The sequence below is a fragment of the Loxodonta africana genome, chromosome 1 (assembly GCF_030014295.1).
Source record: "Loxodonta africana isolate mLoxAfr1 chromosome 1, mLoxAfr1.hap2, whole genome shotgun sequence".
In the NCBI taxonomy this organism is placed as follows: Eukaryota; Metazoa; Chordata; class Mammalia; order Proboscidea; family Elephantidae; genus Loxodonta; species Loxodonta africana.
This window is the reverse complement of record NC_087342.1, coordinates 227,094,955-227,110,796: the sequence shown is the minus strand read 5'-3', so window position 1 is coordinate 227,110,796 and position 15,842 is coordinate 227,094,955. Positions and strand designations below refer to the sequence as shown.

The window sequence follows — 15,842 nt, the reverse complement described above, 5'->3', positions numbered from 1 at the left end:
TCAAGCAGAGCAAGCTAAAGTCAAAACACACAACTGAAAGAAATTAAATATGGTTTCAATTCAGCAACGTGAAGAGAAGTGGGTTCTCATCTAAGCAGCTGAATTCAGTACGTTTAATCCTTTCTTTGTTAGATAATCGACATATTGCCTTCTATTCACATACTATCAACAAAGGCAAAAGATAATCTGACCTTGCCTTGAAAACACAACATATTTATCAGATATTAAACATTGATGACGTCTTAAAAATCCAGTGGAATTAAAAAAAAAAAAAAACAGAGCTCCTAATACTGACATTTAAAAAAAGCCTCCGTTAAGGAGGTCAAAGAAGCATTACGTTAAACCCATTCTTGTGCAGGACTGAAAATTAAAATGAACCTCAACAGTCTCCTGTGTGGAAGAGCTCGGCTGCTCACCAAAAGGTCAGCAGTTCGAATCCACCAGCCGCTCCTTGGAAACCCTATGGGGCAGTTCTGCTCTGTCCTGTAGGGTCGCTGGGAGTCGGAATCCACTCACTGGCAACGGGTTTGGTTTGGTTTCATTTTGCAGAAAGCTTGCAGTTTGGGCGCACACAACAGTGCATGTTTGCTTCTCATTTCACACAGCAGTTTAAGCTAGAACTTTCCAATCACATTGGTAGCAGATACGCACCAGTTCCATCAGCAGCTCCATTTAGTAATTATTTTTGCTAAAAGGGAAATACATTCCTGTACAACCAGGTGAAACCCTTTTAGGAAAAAAAGGGCATCACATCATATAATCATCAGTGTGAGCTCTTGAAGGAAAGATATCCATCATATCTACTGAAGGACAGTTCTGTCCTAGTTGATAAAACCAGTAATGCTGTAAAGCAAAGTGCCATTGTTGTTGTTGTTGTGTACCGTCAAGTCAATTCCAACACACAGTGACTCTACATGACAGAGTAGAACCGCCTCCCGTAGGGTTTCCTACGCTGAAATCTTTACAGGAAGTAGATTGCCAGGTCTCTTCTCTCATGGAGCTACTGGGAGGTTTGAACCTTTGACCTTGCATTTAGCAACTCAGCACTTAACCACTGAGCCACCAGGGCTGCAAATACCAGGGAAAACTAGATAAAAATGACCTAAATCCATTTTCTCCATTTCTAATTTACATGATCTTAAAAATCCTTGAAATCATTGTTCAAAGCAAAATCTTTCCTCAAACAATATATGTGACATTAATAATACTTTTATTTATTTATTTTTAATGAGAAATCTACTGATGCTTTCTATAATTGGGAGAGAGAGTGAGAGAAAGAAAAAAGCAAGACAACAGGGCAGCAAAAGGCACTCAAGAGAGAACAGTGACCTCACTCTATTAATACCACAATATGGTCTGCACGGGAACTCAGAGAACACCAGCCCCATAAACCCACACACCTAAGAAATCAGAGATCAACTCCAGATAAACACTTAAAAATCAAATTCACTATAGGCTACTGAATCAGAATAGAGAAGAGAAGGAACAGTAAAAAGAGGAAAACATGAAAACACTTTGCCTCTGAGACGAATTCACACATTAATTCATAACATACACAACGGAGTAAAAGGAAAAAATGCAAAACTCACATTCATATTCCTTTTGACCAAATCTGTTAGTGACGATCAGAAGAAAATAGGCCCCAATGGCTCACAAACACCTCTCATCCCACACTGCCTCAACTGAAAACCATTTAACAGCACAGTTGAATTCTTTGCTTTTATTTATTTTACAGCTTGATATCTCATAATGAATGTATGTCCCTGCCTTAAGCCAAGCCAAAGAATTTCCATAAAATACAACTCCACATGCTAGAATACCACAGAGTACCACAACACATATCCTTCCCGTCCAACACCCATATGTTTGATCTGATATCTAATACTATATTTCACACCAGCATCTCTGCAGTCTGATTTGAAGCAGTTAGGATAACACTTTTACCAGTGTTAAAATCACTGTAAAGCTCAGTCAACAGAGCCAGCAATCCCCCTATGAGTTGCACTTTAATATGTTGACTTTTTGGTTTACATAAACCCTTACACACAATATGGAAGTGTTGTTTGGGGATTGGGGCTCAATTTTCTAGGCAAGACAACAAGACATATTGCAGGAACCTATAAACATGGAGCAGCCATAAGAGTCCTGTACTGTAATATTCCAGCTCTGAAAAGTCTGGGAGCAAGCCGTGGGGGTCAGGGAGGTGCTACGCATAAGCAAATCTGCAGTGGAGTCATATTTACAATCTGCAGAACAAGGCAAACTGCAGAGGGGAAACTACCAAAAACATCTGCTTAGGCGAGTTTATCACCATTTTCCACAATTCATTTCCAGAACCCTCGTGCGTTGCTGGTGAGAATGTGAAGTGGTGCGGCCGTTGCGGAAAACAGTTTGGCAGTTCCTCAAAAAGTTAAACACGGATTATTACCATGTGATCCAGCAATTCTACTCCAAGATATATGCCCAAAAGGATTAAAAGCAATGACTCATATAGATACTTGTACACCGATGTTCACTGCAGCATTATTCACAAGTCACAAGGTGGAAACAAGTGTCCATCAACAAATGAATGCATCAACAAAATGTGATATCTCCATACCCCAAAACCAAACCGAACCCATTGCCATCAAGTCAATTCTGACTCCCAGTGACCCTATAGGACAGAGTAGAACTGCCCCCATAGGTTTTCCAAGGAGTGGCTGGTAGATTCAAGCTGCTGACCTTTCACTTAGCAGCCACGCTCTCAAGCACTGCACCACGAGGGCTCCGAAGTTTCTGTGCAATGGGATATCATTCACCCATAAAGAGGGATGAAGTTCATGCTACGACATGGACGGACCTTGACCATATTATGCTGAGTGAAATAAGCCAGACACAAGAGGACAAATACTGTATGGTTCTATCTATATGAAACAAAAAACCCAAAACCCAGTGCCGTCGAATCGATTCCGACTCATAGCGACCCTAAAGGACAAAGCAGAACTGCCACGTAGAGTTTCCAAGGAGCCCCTGGTGGATTCCAACTGCCGACCTTCTGGTTAGCAGCTGTAGCACTTAACCGCTAAGCCACCAGGGTTTCCTATTTATATGAAAGAGCCAGAAAAACAAACTCATAGAGAAGGAAAAGTGGATTAAAGGTCACCAAAGGCTGGGGAAGAAGGGAATGGGGAGTTATTGCTTAATGGGTACAGTTTCTGTTTGGGGTGACGAAAAGTTCTGGAACAGACAGTGGCGATGGTTGCACAACACCGTGAACATAATTAACGCCACTGAATTTACACTTAAAAATAGAAAATGGTACTGGCACTTTGTGAAACAGTTGGCAGCTTCTTCTAAAGCCAAACACACACCTACCATAACGTCCAGCAATACCACTCCTTTGGGGGGAAAAAAAGCAAAAAAAGTTAAGTTTATGTTTTACATATTTTACCACAAAAAAGATTAAAAAAAAATTAAAAACAGCCCACAATGAAGGGGGGGGAAATCTATTTGCTCTCCATTTAGACACACGGTGTAAACCACCGATTTGGGACTAGCTTAACTGGCACCTCCCCCTCGGTGAGCCTGGGATAGGGACCCCTCTCCCACAGGACAGCTGGGTCATCAGTTAGGCCTGGGCCTAGTGCCGCTCACTGGATCTGGTCTGCTGTCCTCACACGGGAGCCACAGAGAGAGCGGACCACTAAAGTCTAGTGTAGCTAAAGACTGGCTGGGTTGGACATGTATGAAATGTAAATCCAGGTCCTATTGTGACTTGGAGCCCTGGTGGCGCAGTGGTTAAGAGCTCGGCTGCTAACCAAAAGGTCAGCAGTTCGAATCCACCAGCTGCTCCTTGGAAACCCTATGGGGCAGTTCCACTCTGTCCTATAGGGTCGCTATGAGTCACAATCAACTCGATGCCAACGGGTATTATACTTTAGTTGTGTGAATATGGTCAACCACATAACTCTATTTGCCTTACATCTCCATCTGTAAAACTGGGCTGCTTTCTCTATTAATTTCGTATGAATAATATGACCAGATATACAATAATCCTGGCTGGAATTATGCACAGATGCTACTATAACTCATTACACTACAAGTTGTGGTACTACTCTAAAATATTAATCATTTCTTGTCTTTAAAACTCAATTTCTAAATATAATACCTCAGCTGTCTGGAACTGAAGCCTAGTTCTCTAGTGATCAATACTGGTTTTGTTTTAATCAATTTAGATGCATGGCTGTCAGGGATATATGCTTTTCTGACTTCTTAAACCAAATGACGATTACTGTGAAATGATAAATCGACAGGGTGAGCCACAATCACTGACGGCCTCAGAGTTCTCTGCAGAAAGCAGACTGCACAAACCCTAGATCGCTCCTATGACCTTTTATGAGTTCTTGCGCCTGCCTGGTCTAGCCCTGCCATCTTCTCACAGGCCATCCAATCACTCGGCCTTTACCCATCACTCTTGCCTCAACCCCTGGCCCCACCCACGGGCTTTACTATCTCAAGCTTTGTGAAGCCTATTTTGGCTACTGAGATGTCTTTTTGTTCATCTCTTAGTTCTTAATCATATCAGGGATAAATAATATTATTAGACTACTGGGATAAATAGTATTACTAGACTGGTGGTGCAGTGGTTAAGAGCTCGGCTGCTAACCAAACAGGTCAGCAGTTTGAACCCATAGCCACTCCTTGGAAACACTAAGGGGCAGTTCCACTCTGTTCTACAGAGTTGCTATGAGTCTGAATCCACTCAAGGGCAATGGGTTTGGGTTTTCTTGTTTTTTGAGTGGGGGTATTGGGTACAAGGAAACCCTGGTGTAGTTGTGGTTAAGTGCCACAGCTGCTAACCAAAGGGTCAGCAGTTTGAATCCGCCAGGCACTCCCTGGAAACTATGGGACATTTCTACTCTGTCCTATAGGGTCGCTATGAGTCGGAATCGACTCAACGGCACTGGGTTTGGGTTTGGTTTTGGTTTTTTACTGGGTACAACGACCCATGGTGGTGCAACACTTAAGCACTCACCCGCTAACAGACAGGGTGGCAGTTTAAACCCGCCTAGAGGCTTCTCAGGAGAAAGACCTGGCAATTTGCTCCCATAAAGATTTCAGCCTAGAAAGCCCTATGGGGCAGTTCTACTCTGTCACATGGGGTCACTATGAGTCAGAACGGACTCAACAGCATGCAACAACACTCACTACAAGTAAAACATATCCAGTGATTACTGAGCACCAGGAGCCTCTGCTGAGTGCTGGCCCTTCTAACTACAGCTGTACAGCCCCAGCCAGCATTCTCAAGCCATTACCCTACCTTCCCACCAACAGTAGTTATTTAGCCCCTTCATTACGTGTCCATGTGCTTACTGCCGTCTCTCATCACCAGACTGTGAGCCCCCAGTCACCGTGTGCCTCCGGAAGAGGGCCTGGCCCTCCACAAGTATTTACTGAGTGAATGAGTGGTCAATGGATTACTGAAGTGGGCTATGTATTATGTACAATTTTAAAACTCCTTATGGAACCCTTTGTAAAACTGAAATCACTAGCACCATCCAAATCTTTGATTCACAAATGTTCAGCTTAACCCAATAAACCAAGCACTGGACTGTGCCTCTAGAACACAGTATAAATAAAAAGAATAATATCATGCAACCAAACTAAACTAGGAAACCCTGGTGGTGTTGTGGTTAAGAGCTACAGCTGCTAAACTAAATGGAAATCTGCAGAAAATGTCTGGGATCAGAGCGTCTCTGTTTGTTATTTAAGGACAAGAAAAACAAGAATTTATTTCACTTGTTTCTAAATAAAGAGGACCTTAACGTGGAGCATGAGCACACACAATCACAGAAAATTTCTTCCAATTTTCTAAGAAATGTGAATGCTTCCAAACATTCCCAGAGAGGGAAAGTATGGCTAAAAATGATTCTCTTGCTTTAAGCATTTTGTTTAGGAAGCTACCCCAGCAGAGGGCATGAACATTAACTCTTACCCGTCTGTGCCATGTTACATGCACAGAATTCTAGACACCTTTTTCACCGTACCCTCAATTTTTTGCTCACACCCTAGAATTGATGAACTGATCAAGGTTTATCTTCATCTCCTTTTTCTTTCTAAAGACGTTTTAGAGAGCAGTTTCCCCCATTAAGTTTAAAGATGCATTGACCCAATGACCCAGCAATTCCACTTGTGAGTATATACCCACGGGACGGTGACATGTGCACCAGGAAGGAAATTCACGACAATACTGCTTACAATAGTCAGAAAGAGGGCACAGGGTAACTCTGGCACAGCAGGTAAATGAATAAGTACACTTCAGCCAGAGCAATAAAAAGGAACGCGTAAGATCCTCATAACAAAATGGGTCAAATATAAAAAAATACAATGGTATGTCAAAAAGGAAAATAACAGAAGGCTAGTGTAGAGAGGTATTATTTATATAAACTTTTAATATATAAAATGGTAGTGTATATTGTTTTTGAATACATATATACTAAAAAAATCTGTCTTGGAAGAAGTACAGCCAGAATACGCCTCAGAAGTGAGGATGACGAGACTTTGTCTCATACTTTGTTCATGTTATCAGGAGAGACCAGTCCCTGGAGAGGGACATCATGCTTGGTAAAGTAGAGGGTCAGCGAAAAAGGGTAACAACCTCAGCAAGATGGGATTGACACAGTCACTACAATGGGCTCAGGCACAGCAACGATTGTGAGGATAGGGCAGTGTTTCGTTGTATTGTACACAGGATCACTATGTGTCGGAACCTACTCGATGGCACCCAACAACAACATTAAAAGCACAAAAACACAAATTACAGGGATATACTTGACTCTCTGGAGAGAAGTGAGAGGAGAAGGTGGGAAAAGAAATAGGGAACGAATGTAACAAAATGCTAGCACCTACAACCTTGGTGTAGCTACACATCTGTCTGTTATGTTCTGTACTTTTCTGTATGCCTAAATTATTTCATAATTGAAAACTATAAAATAAAGATCTTACTTCCACCCCACCCCCTAAAAAGGAAGAGGGCAGGGGAGGAGCTCAAGGATACACCCAAAGTAAGTAGAAGCCACCTGAGAGGAGCCTGAGAGAAAAGCACCCCTGTGGACTTAATCAAATGGGCCCAGCTAAAGTTCTGCTTCTGAGAACCAATCCTGGCCTACTGTGCCAGGTGGCCTAATCTTTTCCAGGTCTTTCACCTAGGACAGGATAAGGCAGAATACTCATTACAGCCTTCCTCCCAAGGGACAGATTTTGTCAGGCAGACTGTAAGTATGTGACAGGAACAACCTTATACCAGTACCTCCCTGTGACTCCTACACGGGACACTAACCTGCAGGATTTCTTACAGATGTGAGTTCCAACATTTGAGAAAGAAAACACAATATATTGGCACATATGAACCCTGGTGGCACTGTGGTTAAGAGCTTGGCTGGTAGCCAAAAGGTTGGCAGTTCGAATCCACCAGCTGATCACCCTGGAAACCCTATGGGGCAGTTCTACTCTGTCCTGTAGGGTTGCTATGAGTCAGAATCAACTGGACAGCAATGGATTTTTTTAAATTAACATATCAAAGCATTTGTGAAACCCTTAAAAAGTTAAGACATCTGTCTACCATGAAATCCGGGATTTCTCAAATTTACCTGGCCACAAACACACCACCACACCCACTGGAATTAAATTCCATGGAAGACAGGGCCTTGTCAGTTGAGTTTATCACCGTATTCAGAGTGCCTGAACTACAGCAAGAGCTCTATGAATATTTGTTGACTGGACCTCCTGGAATGAGTAAATAAATCACATGCAATAAATCAGTCTACTGACAATTTAAATATAAGAGCTTCCGCCTTGAGCTACACAATGGTCCAGGCCAATGTTCTTTTCTGCAACAGCTCAGAAACACACTTGGCACAGATATTATACCTGTCTTTCATGAGAGTTTTGAAGTTATGATATTAAGACACACCCTGGTGTCTATCATGGGTCTGTTTCCCACGCATTACCCAAATCTGTATAAGACATCAGTTTGTCCCTCCATCTGAAGGGAACTCACTCATGAACAAAAGAATACTTTGCATTATCCAAAACCTATGTTGTTAGCTGCCCCAACTCACAGAGACCCCATGTACAGGAAACACTGAATGGTCCTGAGCCATCCCCAGGATCAGTTGTCAATTAGATAGTTGTGATGGTCCACTGGGTTTTCTTTGGCTGATTTTCAGAAGAATATCACCAGGCCTTTCTTCCTAGCCCGTCTTAGTCTGGGAGCTCCACTGAAACCCACATAGCATCACAGCAACAAGCGAGCCATCATTGACAGACGGTGGCGGCTGTGCAGGAGCTGCACCAGCCGGACACCAAAGCCGGTCCTCCCACAGGGAAGGGGCAGTTCTACTGTTTAACCACCACTGCCCCGTAAACCTACCATAGATATCTTTAATGTAGAGGAAAAAACTCCCCACTTTTGAATTTCTAGCATGCTAATTTTGTGATATGTTATAGAATGAGCACTTTTCTCCATTATCTTCAACTTTCCAGGTTTAAGACCTATTTTCTTACTCTACGTAATTTTCCCATCAACTTCAGGCCCTTTTTTGTTCTAAGAAGTAGTTTGCTTAGGTGTCTATCTACACCACCCCTCAAGAACTATAATAAATGTATACACATTCAACATACTGTATGATTCTGTTTATTTGAAGTTCAAGAACAGGCAGAACGAATTTACAGTGCTAGAAATCAGAACCATGGTCATGCAGGTGGGGACTGGCTGGAAAAGGACCTGGCGCATGTCCTGGGGTTGACGGACATCTACATGTGAATCAGGGTAGTGGTTACATGGATGTACATATTTGTCAAAACTCCTCAAACTGTATAAGAGCTGGGCATTTTACTGTATACAAATCATACCTTTAAAAATACTGGTAGAAAACATATATACACATTTAACACAGAAGGAAGTATCTAAACTTTTTCTTGTTGTTAAAAGTATTCAAACGAATGTGGACATCGTTGAACAATATCATTAATATCACACACAAGTGAAACTCTCCTGAAGATAAATCAAAAACAGATGCAGCAGTACATGAACAGGGAACTGCCAGAAGTTCAAGCCAGATTCAGAAGAGAACATGGAACAAGGGGTATCATTGCTAACATCAGACAGATCTTGACTGGAAACAGAGAATACCACAAAGATGTTTACCTGAGTTTTACTGACTATGCAAAGGCATTCAACTGTGTGGATCATAACAAATTACGGATAACACTGCAGAGAATGGGAATTCCAGAAGACTTAATTGTGCTCATGAGAAAACTGTACAGTCACTCAAACAGAACAAGGGGATACTGCATGGTTTAAAATCAGGAAAGGTGTGCATCAGGGTTTTATCCTTTTACCACACTTCCTCAATCTGTATGCTGAGCATATGATATGAGAAGCTAGACTACACAAAGAAGAATGAGGCATCAGGATTGGAGGAAGACTCATTAACAACCTGCAATATGCAGACGACACAACCTTGCTTGCTGAAAGTGAACAGGACGTGAAGCACTTACTGATGAAGATCAGAGACTACAGCTTTCAGTATGGATTATAGCTCAACATAAAGAAAAACAAAAATCCTCACAACTGGACCAATAAGCAATATCATGATAAACAGAAGATTGAGGTTGTCAAGGAATTCATTTTACTTGGATCCAAAATCAATACCCACGGAAGCAGCAGTCAAGATATCAAATGACATATTGCATTGGGCAAATCTGCTGCAAAAGACCTCTTTAAATTGTTAAAGAGCGAAGATGTCACTTTGGGGATTAGGGTGCATCTGACCCAAGCCATGGAAACTCTGGTGGCATAGTGGTCAAGAGCTATGGTTACTAACCGAAAGTCAACAGTTCAAATCCACCAGGTGCTTCTTGGAAACTATGGAACGGTTCTACTGTGTCCTAAAGTGTTGCTATGAGTAGGAATTGACTCAACAGCAACGGGGTTGGTTTTGGGTTTTATTTATTTTTTTGATCCAAGCCACGGTGTGTTCCATCGCCTCATATGTATGCGAAAGCTGGACAATGAATAAGGAAGACAGAAGAAGAACTGATGCTTTTGAGTTATAGTGTTGGTGAAGAATACTGAATATACCATGGGCTGCCAGAAGAATGAACAAATCTATCTTGGAAGAAGTACAGCCAGGTTTCTTAGAAGGGAGGATGGCAAGACTTTGTCTTATGTACTTTGGACATGTTATCAGGAGGGACCAGTCCTTGGAAAAGGACGTCATGCTTTGTAAACTAGACAGTCATCATTTTACATAACCCAAAATATTACAAAGAGGTTGGATATATTGAAATAATCATGGTGAGTGTGTAAATTCAAAGAACTTTTAAAAAGGCAAGTCATAATATACACATAAAACAACATTCCTTTAACCCAGAATTCTACTTTTGGAAACTTATTTTAAGAAAAAATATCAAACAAGTACACCCACATAAACATAGCAAGGCATCCACTGCAGCCCGATGATAGAACTCACACTGAAAAATATGGAAACAGCCTAAAATTCTACATATTCATCAAGAGGAGACTGGTAAAGGGGAGATTCAATAAATACTATATAACCATTAAAAAGGCTCCTCGTTATAGATAATATATATTTAACAGCAAGAAGTTCTGCCCAATGATTACTAAGTGGGGGAGCAAGGGGGAGCAGGTTATAAAAGAATATATACCCTATAATGCTATTTCTAACATGAAAATTTGTACATGTATAAAAAGTTAACAACCTACAAGAATATATACCAAAATGTTAGTATTCTTTAAAACAACACAGCGCTTTTCATGAAGCTAGAACACAATGCAACTGATTTTGGAATATTTATTTCTGTTTTTCTAAGAGTCATCCGAAAGTATATTATGGCAATCACAAGCAGAAAGCTGCCTAATTTTTGTTTGTTTTTCATCCTAGATCTGAGCCCCTCCAGGTAAATTCTACAAAATGGGAAGGCAAAAAGGATTGGAAAAATCATAAGATCACAAGAGCTACATTTTAGTTGTCACAGTGGCAAATTTACTGGCTTCCGATTTCACAGCAAGATCAAACACTTATTTTTCTTGTGTAAGAGACAGACCGAAAACGCCCCACAGCAAGGAATTCAGATGCTAAGCCAATGCTTGGTTGAACCAACTGTGTGAGGAAATTTTATTATGTCAACATGTCCAGTCAAAAATAATATACTAGGAAGTAATAAATAAAGTTTATAAGGTTGAGGTCCTACAACCACTCCACATTATCCCTTTAAGCTAAGTTCCCAATTGAGAACTCCAAACAATTTAGGACTTTTTTTTTCCTACTTTATTTTAAAAAGAAAAATAAATCTTGTCCTTAGGCTTGTCTAAGGAACAAAATACTCCACAATTTCCTAAAATTACTCCTCCTTGTTGAGAAACAGTCAACAAATTTACATTGAGTGCTTATTATATGTATTGTACACCGAAGCTAAGTTCCTTCAGGGTCTGATCAGTTTCCCTTCAGTAACAGCAAAAAACAACCCAGGTTGAAGAAGGAGTTGGCAAAGCGTTCCAGGATCAAGAACAACAACAAAAAAACCCCACCCCAACTCACAGCAACCCTGCAGGACAGAAAACTGCCCAAGCAGCAGCTAGTAGATTTAAGAAGAGTGTCATCAACTCAGGAACAGGCTTGGTGAGTAGCTACACAAACAAGCCAGATACATGGAGCTCATGCGGCTATGGAGGCTACTTCCATTTTTTTCCACACCCTCATTTATAATATAACTTTTGCGCCACTTCTTTCTTTTTTTTTTTAACTGGCTTATTGTGGTAAACATATATATAACAAAACATTTGCCGATTCAACTTTTTCACCTACACAATTCAGTGATATCGGTTGTAAGCATCATGTGCAACCATCACCAGATCTGCTCCCAAATTATTCCACTGCCCTTAACAGAACCTCGGTGCCCCCTAAGCAATGACTCACTGCTGTTTCTTGATAGACTAACCACTAGCAGGCATATCTCGGCTAATTTAAACCTCTCCTTTTAATTAAAAAAAAATCTTTTTTTAATTCACATTGGAAAATAAATTTACTATTTTGGATTTGTGAAAACAATGTTGAAAAGTTCCCACTTGTCATCAGTAATAAGTCTTTTTCATGACAAATTTGTTTTCTAAAACTTCTTTAATAGGTACACATGATATAAGATCGTAAAGACGTAACAGAGCAAAATCATACACATATAACCTCTTGGATTTCTCTGCAATTAGTAATTGCCTACAAAATTTTACTGCTTATTTAAGTTCACAGTAAATGCAAGCATTCTATATTTAGCAAATCAGAGCTTAAGAGAATATTAGGTCAGACCAATGTTCTGCAGAGAGAATGTTCTATATGGCAGGCAGAGCTAAATGGTAGTGCCTCTCGTGACCTCAATTTCTAAAAGTCAGGGCTATGTCCTGGACAGCCTTTATTTCCTCTTAAGAAGCATTATGAATCTATTATCCATGCATTTATTTATATTCTTTTTAAATTAATTTATATTTGCAGCCCATAGTACCTCTTGAGGCTAACAAGTTCTAAAATATTATTATCCATTTTATAAGTGGTACATTCTTCAGTTGTCATAAAGTAACTCCTTCAAGCTTCAAGGAGTGTCCCGTAACTGTAGTATGTAGAATTTGATTAACGAAAGTACAGGCTAACGAGTGTATGGTCAACCAATGCAGGCTCATCACATCAGCCCGAAGCCCTCATTCTACCAGATCAAAGATTCCTTACCACCTGCTATTCATACGCCACTCTGCCCTTGGTTATTTTCACTGGCTTATCTAAACTGCATTCACTTTATTGTGCTAAGAGCAGCCAAAATAGCATGAACAACTGCAAGAGCCCATCAAGCAAGGCTGTACACAACAGTAAAATTATTTTTCTTGTTACTTTTTGTATTCTCCTCTACCACCTAGCTACAAACGTTCTCACCTTTCTTTCCAGGTCAGCCCATTAGAGGAGGCTTTGTTTAAGTATTCATAAAATGAAGGCATTCACTGGCAGTAAAATGATCCCTCTCATTTACAACCAGTGTTGAACGAAAGTCTTACCGTACACAAAATTAACACACAAGTGTATAATTGTAGTTTTATGCTCAAGTGCCCTCATTACACACTTTAGAGCACTTTCTTCCCTGGGCTCCATCGAGGGCATCCAATACCATAGACCTATAAACTCTACAGTGTGCTTTTTGACAAAACGGAAGCGTAACAGGAAAAAATTCGCAGCTTCAGAGAGAAATGTGTGTAACACACAAGGTGATAAATCTGATTCTAAAATGTTTAGCTAAAAAAAGATAGCGTATTTCTGATGTATACAAATTTGGTATGGCGGAGGGTAGGTGAGGGCGTGCCAAAGACAAAAAGACTATTAATTCATAATGCCTATCCTTGAAGAGAAGCCCTGGCGGCACAGTGGTTAAAACCTCAGGCTGCTAACCAAAGGGTCGGCAGCTGGAATCCACCAGGTACTCGCTGGAAACCCTACAGGGTGGTTCTATTCTGTCCTACACGGTTGCTATGAGTCAGGCTTGACTAAATGGCAATGCATTTGGGTTTCATTGTTGTGATTCTTGAAAAAAGGAGCCCTGGCGGCACCGTGGTTAAGCACTCGCCTGCTAAAGGAAAGGTTGGTGGTTTGAACCTACCAGTCGCTCTGCAGGAAAAAGATCTGGCAGGCTGCTTCCATAAAGATTTACACCCTCAGAAACCCTGTGGGGCAGTTCTACTGAGTCCTGTAAGGTCGCTATGAGTCGGAGTCGACTCCATGGCAACGGCTTTAGTTTGGTTTGGGTTTATTCCTGAAGACAAGAGAACCAGCATCAAAAAACAAATGGTCTACAATCTTTTCATAAACCATCTCAGGGGAGAAAAACTCATCTATGAGCTTTCACAATGCTTTATTTCCGTAATAATTTAAGCATGAAAAAATTTTGATGGTTGAGGACACCATGCTCATTTCTGATATGGAAGCTATGATATCTAGGTTAGCAGCATTTACATTTAAAAACAAAATCAGAAATAAGTATTTTCCACACGAAGCATACACAGTCATTTCTAAACTCAAGACTTGCAAGACTGGAACTGCACCAACATGACATACACAAAGGCTCCCTGCCGTGGAGGTCACAGTACGGACAGAAAAGAAACTCGGAGCTCAGGAGGCGAGCTGTAGCTAATAAGTAGTTAGGTCCGCTCTGTTAACAGAAGCAATATTTTCCCAGAAAAAAAATAAAAACAAAATCCAGTGCCGTCAAGTCGATTCCAACTCATAGAAGGATACTTGAAATAAAAAGGGTCTGTGTTGCCTAGCAGGAACCTAGTTGTCTCCATCCAAGAAAGTGCCCTCCCAAGAAACACACACATGATGACATTTACTTAGTAACAAGGCCTTCTCACTGAAAAGACATTTGGATTTCCATCTTTCTTGTTACATTGTTGCCCAAACTACAACAGGTAATTTTGAATCAGTGAATATAACCGCTGAGTTGTTTCAATGAAAAAAAATTCATATAAAAAGATTACAAAATCAAAAGCCAAAACAGTACGGCAGAACTCCGCACAGGTGTTAGGACAGCAGAGTTTTCTAATGAGACTTTAAAGAAGTGTCTGGCTACAGTGTGCTCACGTTTGAAAAACCACCCACCTGGTCCACGGCACACGGTGAGGACACCACCAAGAACAGTGTGGAGAGGAAACAGGAACGGGGGACGGATGGGCAGTTAGAAGGAGCTGCTTGCCTCCCTGCCCTGCTGGCCAGAGATTTCTATTTTTATAAAGCACAGTAAGAGGATGGAAGAGCTTTACCACTTTGCTACATAAACCCAGCTGCCAAAATGGATGTGCCAAAGGGGAATTTCAGAGAATTTTAAAGAGATAACCTTTGCTGAGGCTGCAATGTCAACTTTGTAGCCACGTGAGGGGAACGTGTGGAGTGAATGCTAGACTGGAAAGGCTGTTCTATTTAGAGGACTATAGAGTGGGGGAAACAGAGAAACAGGGGTTGCCAGAACAAGACTAGAATGTTAAAACAGCTAATGACAGACAAGCAACTGGTGTCATCATCCGTGGAGGGGCGGGGGAGGGCTGTTCCTGAAGGCCTTTTTCCACCTTGGAGATTTGATTCCTCCTCTGTATGTAAATTACGTGTGTGTGCGTGTGCGCGCGCGCGTGCATGTGTGAGATACAGCCTTTGGAACTGTTTTTGTTTTTTAATGAAAGATTTAAAGGGGAAACAATGCTATTGCTACCAACAGTTTAAACTCACCCTTTGAAGGTGAGGGGGTAGCTGCTTCTGTATCTTTTTTCTCTCCCATCCAAAAACAAATAAAAGAAGCAAACAAAAATTATTTTGGTAACTGAGCTGATGAGAACGAGAGTACAAAATCATCAACCATCCTGAAAAACGGAAATTTCAAAAAATATATAGTTTTAAAATGTCCCTCAAAAATATACAGTCTGAGTGTTCCTTATGATTTTTTTTAAACAAGAGCCATGTACTCATTAATCTATCCACCAGTAAATTTAAACGACGAATATGGAGAAACATGTAAAAAAGCAGAAAAACAGCAGCACCAGTCAGGCTGGTCCTCTCCAGGTACTACGGCCTAGACCCAAACCTGGCCCTTCCTCTCCTCCTCTGAGACTCTAAGAAGTCAGCAGAACGTAGGATCTAAGGATAGACAGTCCCCAGGGAAAACTAGTAAGAGGACCTTGTACTGGCATCCTACCGGCCTCATCCCTGGAGGTGGGGAGGCCTCCCCCAGAGTGGAGGCAATTACAGGGACTCAGAGAG

General features: G+C 41.1%; 1 protein-coding gene across 9 annotated transcripts in view; it reads right to left on the bottom strand.

Annotated features, from left to right (window-relative positions):
• The window catches only part of ARID1B (AT-rich interaction domain 1B), a 500,120-nt gene that overhangs the window by 356,080 nt on the left and 128,198 nt on the right, over nt 1–15,842 (bottom strand). The gene's annotated exons all lie outside the window — the stretch shown is intronic.